Source organism: Onychomys torridus, chromosome 4 (genome assembly GCF_903995425.1).
Source record: "Onychomys torridus chromosome 4, mOncTor1.1, whole genome shotgun sequence".
Lineage (NCBI taxonomy): Eukaryota > Metazoa > Chordata > Mammalia > Rodentia > Cricetidae > Onychomys > Onychomys torridus.
In genome coordinates this window covers 65,230,514-65,243,570 of record NC_050446.1, presented here as the reverse complement: position 1 = coordinate 65,243,570, position 13,057 = coordinate 65,230,514, and the positions used below count along the sequence as shown (strand labels likewise).

General features: G+C 35.9%; 1 pseudogene; it reads left to right on the top strand.

Moving 5' to 3' along the window:
• Positions 1-5,857: 5,857 nt before the first annotated feature.
• LOC118582633 lies at positions 5,858-6,782 on the top strand (annotated as a pseudogene).
• The last annotated feature ends 6,275 nt before the right edge of the window (positions 6,783-13,057 follow it).

Sequence of the window (13,057 nt, the reverse complement as noted above, 5' to 3'; positions counted from 1 at the left end):
AAAAAGCCAGCTCATGCACTAAGGACAGATCCTGGTCTCACTGCCTGGGGGCCTCCTTAAACAGTTCAACCTAAACAACTGTCTCACTTATCCAGAGGGCCTAGTTCAGTTCCATGGGGGTTCCTCCGCCATTGGTTCACAGTACATGTGTCTCCACTAGTTTGTCTATTTGTCCCTGTACTTTTTCCAATCATGGTCTCAAAATCTTTTGCTCATACAATCCCTCCTCTCTCTTGCGAATTGGACTCCTGGAGCTCCACCTGAGGCTTGGCCATGGATCTCTGCATTTGCTTCCACCAGTCACTGGATGAGGGTTCTATAATGAGAGTTAGGGTGTTTAGCCATCTGATCACAAGAGTAGGTCAGCTCAGGCACCCTCTCTACCACTGCAAGTAGTCTATAGTGGAGTCATCTTTGTGGATTCCTGGGGATCTCTCTAGCACTCTGATTCTTCCTATTCCCATGGTATCTTCATTTATCATGGTATCTCTTTAATTGTTCTCCCACTCTGTTCCTGACCCAGCTAGGACCTCCCACACCCCAAAGCTCTCTTTTCCCCAACCCTTATCCTCCCTCACCCCCAGTTTGCTAATGTGTAGATCTCATCCATTTCTCCATTGCTGGGCAATCCCTGTGTCATTCCATTTGCCTGCAAACCTCATGATTCATTGTTTTTCTCTTCTGAGTAGTACTCCATTGTGTATATGTACCACATTTTATTTATCCATTCTTCAGTTGAAAGGCATCAAGGTTGTTTCCAGGTTCTGGCTATTACAAATGATGCTGCTATGCACATAGTTGAGCATGTGTCCTTGTGGTAAGATTGACATTCCTTGGGTAGTGTTTTTATTTTTTCATTGGAATTTAGTGCATCTGGAGTTAGTTTATTGGTTAAATCATTCATTCTTTCTCTAAATATTCTAAAGACACCTTTCTTCTTTTATAGGGGGCTTTTACAATGTCGAGGAATAGGCTACTTTATAGCAAAGTTGTGATACCAATTTCATCTATTTGTATGTTATTTGAGACTACAGCCATTCTATTCCAGGTCTTGTTTGTCAGTTAGGTGAGCGCATTCAGAAGTTCTGGGAGCTTGGACCAAGTTTCTTCTGCTAATGTTGCTTTGTCCTGGGTCTCAAGGTTGTATAAAGTAAGTGGAGATTCTCAGGCAAGCAGTTGGCAGGACTTTGTGGCTCCTGATAACTTGATGTAGGTGGAGATTCCATGGTTCAAAATGTGTTGGGATCTGTAGGTCCCAAAGAGAAGAAGAGTGGCCAGATGGAGGTGGTAGTTTCTGGAAGGCAGCTGTGGATCTTAGGTGACTTGAATACAAGAATGGAAGAAGGGGAGATAAAGACATTGAAAGCTGCAAGAGAGAATGATCGAGTCATTTGTAAAGGCAGTCCCATTCTACAAACGCATGATTATTTGACAGAAGCCTTTAAAGCCACAAAAGTCTCAAAAGATATATTCAAAGTCATGGAAAAACACAATTGTCAGCTCAGTGTTATACCCAGCAAAACTACCCATGAGAAAAACAGATTACAGGATTTGTGACCTTTAAGACCATTTATAGAGGGTAAAAAAGGCAATACTTCACTTTTAAAGAAGGATAAACTTACCTAAGTGATTATAGTAAAGAAATAAAAAATGCTAGGCTAAAAAATGAAATATCTGAGAAAATATCACATTGTGTTTTTCTTGTGGGAGCAAATATAGACTTGGAGTTCTTGCAGACTTGCGATACCTGATATATTGATTTCTTTAAGTTCATTCTCATAAGCTGAGACCCAAAGTTCCCTTAATAAGAAAGTAAGACAGAGAGAATATTTCAAAAATTGAATATTTCTCCACCTTTCAATGATAATTGGACCTTCAGAAATATGATCACATCTGATAGTTATTACACAATAAATCTACACATCTGTGCATCTTTTTACACTTATGAATAAGAAAGGAGAAATTAGAAATGTATATTTCACTGCAGGAGGTTGGCCTTATCTTTTTGCAAGCTAAGTTGAAAATGGACAACTTTTAGGCCATAAGGCCTTTGTGTCCCAGAAGAGCTGATCTATAAATAAGCTTGTGAGGGATAATATTTGCTCATTGACTCTGATGTCAAGTGGTTATAAGGATAACATTTTAAACATAGAAATTGTTCTTTCTTGAAAAATAACAAATTCTTTCATATAGAAAGAGTCATCCAGTTAATAATGACTTGATTTTAAAGATTTTAATGAATGGAATAAAATCATTATGGATTCATCTCGTACAGAATCATGTTTCAAACAATTCCACTCCTTCCTCATTACAGAACTGTGATTGGCTGTCTTTTCAAGAATTGCAATGTCAACTACAGCAGTTACTGCAGTTCTAAGTTCTCTTCCTCAGAGACTCTGAGCTTCTTGGGTGGAATCTCTCTCACTATCAGAGTAATGCTGTGCTCTGCAAAGTGCAATTGGCTAAGGAGACTGGGTTAGCTCCCTTCTTTAGGCTGATTTGCACTTACTTGCCTTGCCTAAGCATATTATAACATGTAACAGTTACTAATCATCTCATTTTAGATTTTTTTCTTTCACATTATGGTTTTTTATGTCCCTTGGCATTTAACTACTTTCTTACTTTGCAATATCCAAGCTTTCATACCCTGGGGATTATTCAAGGAAAGAAACCTATCCAGGAGAGATTTCTCCATTTGAATTTGCTCCAAGTATTTTAACAAACTAATTTGTAGTGATCTTAAAGTCTTTTCTGTTGGAAATAGAGATGATGCAAAGCATTGACTGTCCATAAAAAAATGTCTACACCCACAAGTAGATGCCTCAGGAGATTTCTGAAAAGTCAATTGTGCTCAAGCTGGAGATGGTGTCTTTATTGGTATTTAGTCCTTGATATGTCAGATTTTCTATAAATCTCTATCACTGCTATAAGAAAACTGTAGAAAGTACCAACTCCATTGGGTGATATGGTTGAGCTATAAAGTGATATTTTTCAGTACAAAATAAGAGAAGTTCAAAAAATTATGAATGAATAACAGACTGAAGAGGCTTCTCTCAATTTGTAAGAATACTTTTTTTTTAGCTTTGCTATGAGATTAATTTGCTTTCCCACTGTTAGATACACTTCTAATAGTTAAGCTCATGGAAATTATTGTAAATCATGAAAATAGGATCCTTTATGTTGATTCACCAAAATAAACAAAAAGGAGAAAAATTCATGTAACTATCATTACTTCATATCTTCTTTTTGGTTAGTGTTGTTCATTTGTAATATCAAAAATGGGTTTGGAAAATTAATTTAACTTATTTGGTCAATTTTATAAATAGTTGTCCAAATATAACAACTTTACCTTTTCTTTGATATTTTCATAACAACCAAAATATTCAGTACCTTTATATAGGTATTGTTATTATATTTAGATATCTTTGTGTCTGTAATCACAAGTTCACTCATATGTTTATACTCAACAATGACCCTTATTAAAATAGGTCATAACTTTTTTCCTAAAGGGCAAATGTAAGATCTGTGTTTTTAAAATCATGGACTGAGAGTTCAAGATGATTGTTCTTTTGTGTTTTGAAGTACATGAATGTTTTTTAAAGTTCCCATTGTCTTATGAGAGTCATACAAATAGAGAAAATAAAGATGACAAATATAGAAGTTAATTGGAATGTATATAGGATATTTGTTTTTAGTTTCATAATCTCAGTGTTTATTTTCCATATTGGCAAATGAAAGGTTTTATATGTTCCATACATAACTATAAAGAGAAACTAATTTTTTATTGGTTTATAGATTATATTTTATGCAATATTGAATAGAGATAAAACTTTCTAATGTCTAAAATTACATATTTTATGTGTTAGAGTATAAGAGAAATATCTTTTTTCTTGAGGGCTAATATTAATTTTTGTGTGTGAATCTTAAAACGATGGCAGATAATGTGTTGGTGTATACCAACATCAAAGTTTGTGGTCAGATTGCCCCTCATAAATTATCACCTAGGTGTACATTACTCTTATGTTAAGGTTCTACCATGTTCTTAAACACAGTTTTAAATTATTTTTATAATGGCTAATGTTTAAAATACAATCATACTATTCTACCACTTGGTAATAGCAATCTTTTCATTTTCATGCTAAAATTTAAGTAATTTATTTTGACTATATTGTGGAAATTATTAAACAGAACTTAGGATATTTGACCTAGTGAAATTCAATACTAGTAATTAGTGAAAGTGAAGGAGCAAAACCTGGCAGGAAGTATGATATATAAGTGAGTCCTGGACACAGTACTTCCCTCTTATGTCACTTAGCAGCTGAACTGTTTTCTGCTTGTAGCTTCTACAACTCCAGGTCAGAATGACAATGATACACACAGGAGCGTCAGATCTGCCTTCTCAAGAAAACTTCAAATGCCTCTTCACTATAAAAAACATTCAAACAGCATCATCATATTTGCTTGTTTCTAGACAAAATCCACACTTTCACAGGTAAATAAATAATCTTTGTACTTATCAGTGGTAAAGTGCATATCTCTTGGGACACATAAGTCAATATTAAAAGTATAATATTATTTATACCTCAGGCTGAAGGCAATAGTTTTTCTGTTGAAATGAATTGTGATGATTCATTGTTCTTGGTCACAGTGAAACACTCAAAATATTTTCTAACAACTACCACCTTCATGTTTACCAAGCTTCTTTCTACTGCTTACCTGTAGCAACAATAATAACAAAATAATCAGAGAAAGGAGATGATAAGTGTGGTCCCCTGGTGGAAATGAGCACGTAAGGCATTAACAAGATTCTGTGGTTCATCTTCACTGTAAGGGAAAGAACCTCAGATTATTAAATAAATCCACATGGCTTCACAACCCACATTATATACCACTGGTCAAGGAATGGTTTTTCCCTTTAAGATGCTGCTTTCATGGTAATGGACACTGAATTTCTAACTGAGCACTTTCTGCCCTGGAAGATGATACTTAAAACCAATAATTAGTGTCCTCTACTCCAGTTCTCAGTTTCTGTTTCCTTCTGTCTTGCTACCTATGTCATTTAAGAACAACAACAAAAAAAAATGCTAACTTCTGATGAAGTAGATGCTGATACCATAGGATAGAAAATTTCTGAGTTATTTGAATTTTTTGTAAAATCAAGAAAGTGTGGTTAGAATTGTGGTTCCTAGGTAGTCTAATAAAAATTAGTTGAAGTAATTGCTATAGAAAAAATGTTCTAAATGCATTTGTCCTTACTTGATGCAGTTTCAAGCCAAATATATTTAAATTATGTGGGATTTCCATGTAGATTGAAAGTATTTTGAGAAGTGCAGGCCATATGCATAATGTTACAGTATCATGGCAATGAGCTTCATGGTCCCAGAAATCTTGAGCATATTTTGAATATATTCTTACCTGATAAAGCATTTTACAACATCGCTTCTATATTAATTTACATAGTGAAGGTTTGTGATAACATAGAGGCCAGATTTTTTTTTTTTTTAAAGTAGGGATTATTTTCTGTCATTACTGAAAACTGTGATGATTTTGTGTGGTAATGTGTTTTAAATAATTCTAAGTGTATGAATGAATATAATACATAGAGTCAATGAAGTTACAAGAAACAAAGTACTACTTGATAAAACCATCATAGGGAAATAAAACATTCAAAAGGAAGTTTTATTTAGATTCTTGGAGAAACCGAAGACTTGTTTACTAAATTCATACTGCAACTTATCATTGAAGAAGACAATGATGAACATGTTATCCATGTCATAATGAAGTCATGTGCTTGGATTCCCAGCAGGCCCTGTTCTTAGGAGCTGCCATCTCTGATACAAGCCTGCTGAAAGGGCCAATGGAGAAGAGCAACAATATCACAGAATTTGTTCTCCTGGGCCTCACTCAAGATCCTGCTGGGAGAAAAGCATTGTTTATCTTATTCTTACTCATCTACATTGTGACAATGGTGGGGCAACATACTCATTGTGGTGACAGTCATTACCAGCCCCTCCTTGAGCTCCCCAATGTACTTTTTCCTTGCCTCTCTATCAGTCTTGGATAGTCTTTTCTCCACTGCCATCTCACCCAAGTTGATTATTGACTTACTTTGGGATCAGAAGACCATCTCCTTCACAGCTTGCATGAGCCAGCTCTTTATTGAGCATTTATTTGGTGGTGTCGATATTGTCATTCTGGTGGCAATGGCCTATGACCGCTATGTGGCCATATGTAAGCCACTGCATTATTTGACCATCATGAATCGAAAGGTTTGCATCACTTTGTTGATATTTGCCTGCACTGGAGGTTTTACACACTCTCTGATTCAAATTGTCTTTGTATACAACCTTCCTTTTTGTGGCCCTAATGTCATTGATCATTTTATTTGTGACATGTCACCATTATTGGTACTTGCATGCACAGACACTTACTTCATTGGCCTCACTGTCATTGCTAATGGTGGAGCCATGTGTATAGTGATCTTCATCCTCCTCCTAGGCTCCTATGGAATCATCCTAAAATCTCTTAAGACTCACAGTCAAGAAGGAAGGCGCAAAGCCCTGTCCACCTGCAGTTCCCACATCTTGGTGGTTGTTCTCTTTTTTGTTCCGTGCATCTTTATGTATGCCAGACCAGTTTACAACTTTCCTATTGATAAATGCATTACTGTTTTTTATACGATTATCACTCCCATGTTGAACCCTTTAATATACACCTTGAGAAATTCAGAGATGAGAAGTTCTATGGTAAAGCTTTGGTGTAAAATGCTACCTGCAGATTAAACTGGAAATTTAAAGGTGAAATTACTTTTGATATTTGAACAAAAGCAGTTATGAATAATTATAACAAAGGAAGATGATACCATCTGATTGTATTTATTTAGGTTACTTTTCTTTATGTAAACCCTTTGAAAATGAACATTTTTCTTTGAGATTAAAACTGGTATGATAACATTTCAGTATTATAAACAAGGGGCATGTGGTTTTGTCCCATTTCAAAACAAAACTATGTTCTGTTTGAACACAATTGTTCTCTTCTGAAATTGAAATGGGAGTTATTACAAAGAGGCTCATTTTTATAAATTGAGAAGACAATATTGTATATTTATGATCACTCACCTTAGTCTTTCCAGATATTTCTAGAATTATGATTAATAGACATATTTCTGGGACTAAAAAACTGGACGGAGTTAGAAATCCTTCATTAATCCATCTGAACAGTGCATTGTGTAACTACAATATACCATTGTTTACCATGACTCCCATTCCTCACGTCAGTGTCTCTATTTCTCCAGGACAGGTTTTGGATTGAGGATTCTGTTGTGCCTAGTTTAGGACACTATTAATGAATAGTTAGATGACATGCAGCTGGTGATGAAACAGGATTCTAGTTTGTGAAGGCTACACTAAAATTAAGGTACAAATAATTTTTACAATCTTCTTGACTATTTAATATGTTCTATTATACCAGTTTTAAAAGAACTGTTTCTCAAGCTGTCTTAAGGATGGTGAAATAATTCACAAAGTATTATACAAGCAATGTTCCCCCAAATATGTATTAAACTTCAATATTTACTTATAAACTTACAAATAAATTATTTTCATGGATTTATTTTTCCCATATACCAGAAGCCATCTCTGGTGGTGGATGGGTCCTGCAGAAGTTGTAAGGATTGGACTGGGGATTGAAGTGAGCCAGGCCACACTGGTCAGAAGAATCTTGCAGCCTGACTGACTCATCTCTTAGTTTTCATTAATAAACCATGACAAAACAGAATTATCATTTCCAATCAATTTCCCTCAAGTTTTGACATCACTAATAAACATAGTTATAATTCTTACTCATTAACCCCATAACAAAAATTTTAAGAATCTAGAGGCATATGATAGCTTCTTCTCAGGCTGGTAGCTTTGGTTACTTCAAGGACACTAGACCAAAGCAAAATCTTCAACCATCCTGGGTAATTTGCCATGTCTAATGCAGGGTATTATTAACTCTTAGTTGTCAGAGTGCCCAGGAAAAATCCTCACGCCAAAGCTGCTGCAGTTATTATTCAAATTCTGACATAATACAATCAATGTTAGCATTTAAATCTTTATAGAATTTGTTTATATGTCTAATCCTGGCATTTTGTTGTTCCTTGGTCATATGACACTATAGTGGACCTGCATGAGCTAACTTTCTAAGAGAGGGCGGTCCTCTCTTTTATCATCTTTCCACTCCATACTTTGCTTATCCCTATGTCTCTGTGTAGGGCAGAATTGTATGCCACATAATTGTCTGAGTGTATAGTGGAAAGAGGCTTGTAATCTGAACTGTGGCCAACTCCTCTAACCCACTGAATCTTGTTGACCTTTCAAAGTTTACTTTGTTTTGATTATCTTGTTCCCGAGTAAGTACAGGGATAGATGTTTCAAGAATGTCTCAAAGCCTCATGAAGAGACCTCTGGCTTCTTTATGTGTCACAACTTCCAAGGCATAAGGAAGACCTTAAGTAGATAAGGGTATCTCCCTCAAAGTGTGTGTGTGGGGATAGTATGTTCAGGACTTTCCTGGGTAAACTTAGAAATGGCATTCCTGGGAGAAGGCATAAATGATTCATAAGGAATTTTCCATCAATCCGATATCCCCAAATTGGACAAATATTAAAAGTCCTTCAAGTATGCAACAGGTGGAGATGAAAACCAAAGGTAGCATGACAGTCATCATGTGGCTCAGCTCTGCTGGATCTTTGTCAAGCAGCTGTGCTGGCTTTATGACTTCTGCCATTATATTCAGACATATCTGTACCACCCATACATGCAAAATATTCCTGAATTTTTCTCAGTAAATTATCAAAGAACAATGGAGCAGTGGAGATTGTTTTCATTGCAATATGGAACTATTATGCTTTGAAGGAGTCTGTATTCTTGTTTTGCTTCACATATTTGTTTGAAATAAATTTTATTGTCTATGTGTAATACATCCTCTGTCGTGCTATGGTACTCCAATTTCTAATAATGAGGCTTAGCAGGTAGACAAATTAGCTCGTTACCTCCCATATTTAACCTTAGTTTTCCTTTGGTTGCAAGGCCAGGCCCAGCTAATAGCAATTTGTAGGAATCTATCAAATACAGATCAGTTTTATTACCTATAGTCCTATGTTCATGAGTTAGAAGAGCTAATGCAAATTAAAAAGTTTAGAGCACTAATATGTGATGAGATTAATTTCTTTTTTATTAAAATTTTATTTAAAATTTTTAAACAAAATGTTCAATTTCCCCTCCCCTAACACCTTCTGGATATTTACCCCCTTCCTACCCATCCAGCTTCATGTTCCGTCTTTCTCACACAAAAATAAAGAAAAAATAGAACCAAATGAAACAAGAAAATCTACTAAGACAAAAAAATATCAAGCTAAACAAAATCAAACATTAAAAAAATATAGAGTCCTTGGTGTCTGTGAACTTCTCCTGGGCCCAAAGCCTGACCAGTAATGTAGTTATACATTCTGCGAAATTCTATTTGAAAAATAAATTTTTCATCTTTCATCCAGAAGGTTTCAATTGAAAATATCTCCTTGGTTAAGAATGGAACTTTGTGTCTACTTCTTATTTATGTGTTGGGATTTTGTCTAATTTGAATTTGTGAAGGTCTCCAGTGTTCTGTCCCAGACTCTGCGTGTTCATAAGTGCATTGGATTTGCAGTGTCTGGAAAATATTGTTTTGGTGTCATCTTTCACCACATCTAACTCTTACAATCTTCCTGAATCCTTTTTCATGTAGATCCTTCAACCTTGAGGGTAGGGGTTTGATGAAGACATACTGTTTAGAGTTGAGTACTCCAAATGTCTTACTCTCTTCACATAGGCTAGTTGCAGGTATGTGTGTTCTATTTCCTATCTACTGCAAGAAGAAGCTTCTCTGATGAGGGCTAAGCAATACATTGATCAATGAGTATAGCAATATGTCATTAGAACCAATTTGTTGCTATGTTTCTTTAGTAGAAGAGGTATGTCCATAATATCCCTAGACTCTTTGGGACTTTTATCATGAAGGGTTGTTAGATTTTGTCAAAGTCTTTCTGGATTTAATGAGATCATCATGTGTGTGTGTGTGTGTGTGTGTGTGTGTGTGTGTGTGTGTGTGTGTGTGTGTGTGTGTGTGTGTGTGTGTTTTCAGTCTGTTTATTGGTAAATTAAATTTATTAATTTATCTATGTTAAACCAACCATGCATCTCTGGGACTAAGTCAAGTTGATCTTGATAGACAATCAGTTTTTAAAATTAAAGTTTTTAGGATTATAATATAATTAGAAAGTATTTCACTTCTCTTTCCTCCTGCAAAACTGTCTCATATACCCTTCTTTGCTCTCTTTAAAATTTATTGCCCCACTGTGATAAGTGAGAGAGTCAATTAGCTTAAACTGTTTGGGAGGCCCTCAGGCATTGGGACCAGGACCTGTCCTTAGTGCATGAGCTGGCTATTTGGAGCCTGGGGCCTATGCAGGGACACTTTGCTCAGCCTGGGTGAAGGGAGGAAGGGACTGGACCTTCCTGGACTGATTCTACCAGGCTGAGCTGAATCCCCAGGGGAGTTCTTGCCCTAGAAGAGATGGGAATGGGGGTGGGTGGGTTGAGGGAGGGTGGGAGGAGGGAGGACAGGGGAATGCATGGCTGATATGTAAAATTAAATTAAATTATAAAATAAAAAAATAAAAAAGTTCATGGCCTCTTTTTGTCTTTTTGCGATTGTTATTACACACACACACACACACACACACACACACACACACATATGTTTTTTTTCGATGTGTAAACTCTGTATAATGTTACTTGTGTTTTGAGGGCTGACCATTGGTATTGGATAACCAGTTGTTATGCTTCTCCCAGGGAAGACTATTTCTCCCACTCTCACCACTCTGGTTGCTTGTAGTTCTTTGAGGACTCCTGGGCTTTTATCCATCAAACTTTGTATGTCTGTGGTAGAGTTTTTGCAGCTCATATCTGGGCACTCATGTTGGTGAGATTTTGATATTATTAAGAGATGCAATCTCACAGAAAACTCTCTGCTCTTCTGATTCTTAGAATCATTCTACCACCTTTTCTGCAATGTCCTTGAACCTTAAGTACAGGAATTTTTTTGTAGATGTATCCATTGAGACTGGGCCCCACAACTGTATTTTGAATCATTGTGGTTTTCTGTAGTAACCTTGTCTCCAAAAAAACAAAAAACAAAACAAAATAAACACTAAACACACACACACACACACACACACACACACACACACACACACACACACACAAAGTAGGTATCTTGCGCAGAGGAAAGACAGAGCAACAGTGAAGGGTAAGGTTTTCAGCTCTCAGCTATTGCTCCGACCTCTTGGCTTTTAACTCTGCAATTGGCTCTGTTTTTCTCATTTAACAAGATGGTTACATCTATAGCCCACCTACTGAGGGGTGAAAACTATACTTATCTTTAGGTATAAGGACAGCTATTTATAGGTTTTTATTAGGGATTATGCTCATTTCGTAAATTAGTGTTTGCAGTTTCTCTATCAATACCAGGTAGTTATCTGTGTTTCTAATACCAACACGGTTTTCCCTTTTGTTGATTACTTGTTAATTTCAATTAGAGAGCTGTTGGATACCACCAAGACACACGAGCTACTGCTGCATCCATAGGGTTATCCTGCTATGCTGGTGGTTCATGTGGTTCATAGGCATTATAGATGGGTAGGACTGTAAGTTGCCTCCTTACTTTAAAAGCTTGTATGGTACCTTTTGCTACCAACGAAGTTAATGGTCAGGGAATAGACATTCAAGTCTATTCCAGCTCAAGGTTCTCTGAGTTCTGTTTTTCTTCAGTAATAAAGACTTACTTCTATCCCATAGGAGTAACTAAGGTCTGTAGCAATATGTTGGACATTTTGGAAATATCTTAGACAGCCCTAGCAACGACTCCAAAGAGGACTTCTCATGCCTGATATTAGTGTCATTGTTAGGTGATCTTTGGCTCTTGGAGAGAACACCATTAGCTCAGATGAGAAAGAAATCATTAAAACTGTCTACTTGTATGTTTATACACTGAATTATATGTATTATATATTTTTAGGTCAACACTTAATAGTATGACTCCTTTTGGCTTTTTCAGCCATCCACATTGTTATTTTACTTACTTCCCTCCTCTGTATTTATCTTCCTACGAATCCTCTCCCTTCCCCATTTCCCCTATTAAATCACTTGCTATTCCCTTTACCTACTTCCCACCTACTTATATATTTAACTCTCTCCTCCTTCCTAATGAGCCCCCCATTTGTCCATTTTCTTGATCAAATTATTTGTATCTGCTATTCCTCCCTCTATTGCTTTCTATCACCCATACCTTGGCAATGATTTTCTATTGCTTTTATGGTTTCTGGAGTTACTATATTCTATGTACTCATTTTTTAAATATTGGCAGTTAGAGCCTCTAATGAGAAAGAACATGCAGCTTTTATCTTTCTAGGTCTAGGTTACATTACTGAATATGATCTTTTCTAATTCCACATATTTACCTGAAAAGTTCATGGTATCATTTTCCTTTACAGTTGAGTAGGATTCCGTAGTATATATGCATCACATTTTTTATCCATTCGTCTGATGTAGGTTGTTTCCATTTCCTGGTTAATTATAAATAAAGAAGCATAAACATGGCTGAGCAAATACCTATGGATTAGGATGTTGAGGCCTTTGAACATTTTCCAAGGAGTGGTATGGTTGGATCATATAGCAGATTTAGTTATAGCTTTTTTAGAGTTATCCCACACAGATAAGTAATCATAGTGGCTGCAACAATTTGCAATCCCACAAATGGTGAATGGATAGTTCCTTTTTTCCAGTATCATCTCCTGTATTTATTGTTCCTTTTCCCAATGATTTTAGCCATTCTGACTGGGATAAAATGAAATCTCAAAGTTGTTTTGATTTGCATTTCCTAGTTGCTAGGGATGATGAACAGTTTTTTTTGTAGTATTTCTTTTTTAAATTTTTATTTCAAATTTTATGTTTCATAAGGATATTTATGTTTTAATTTT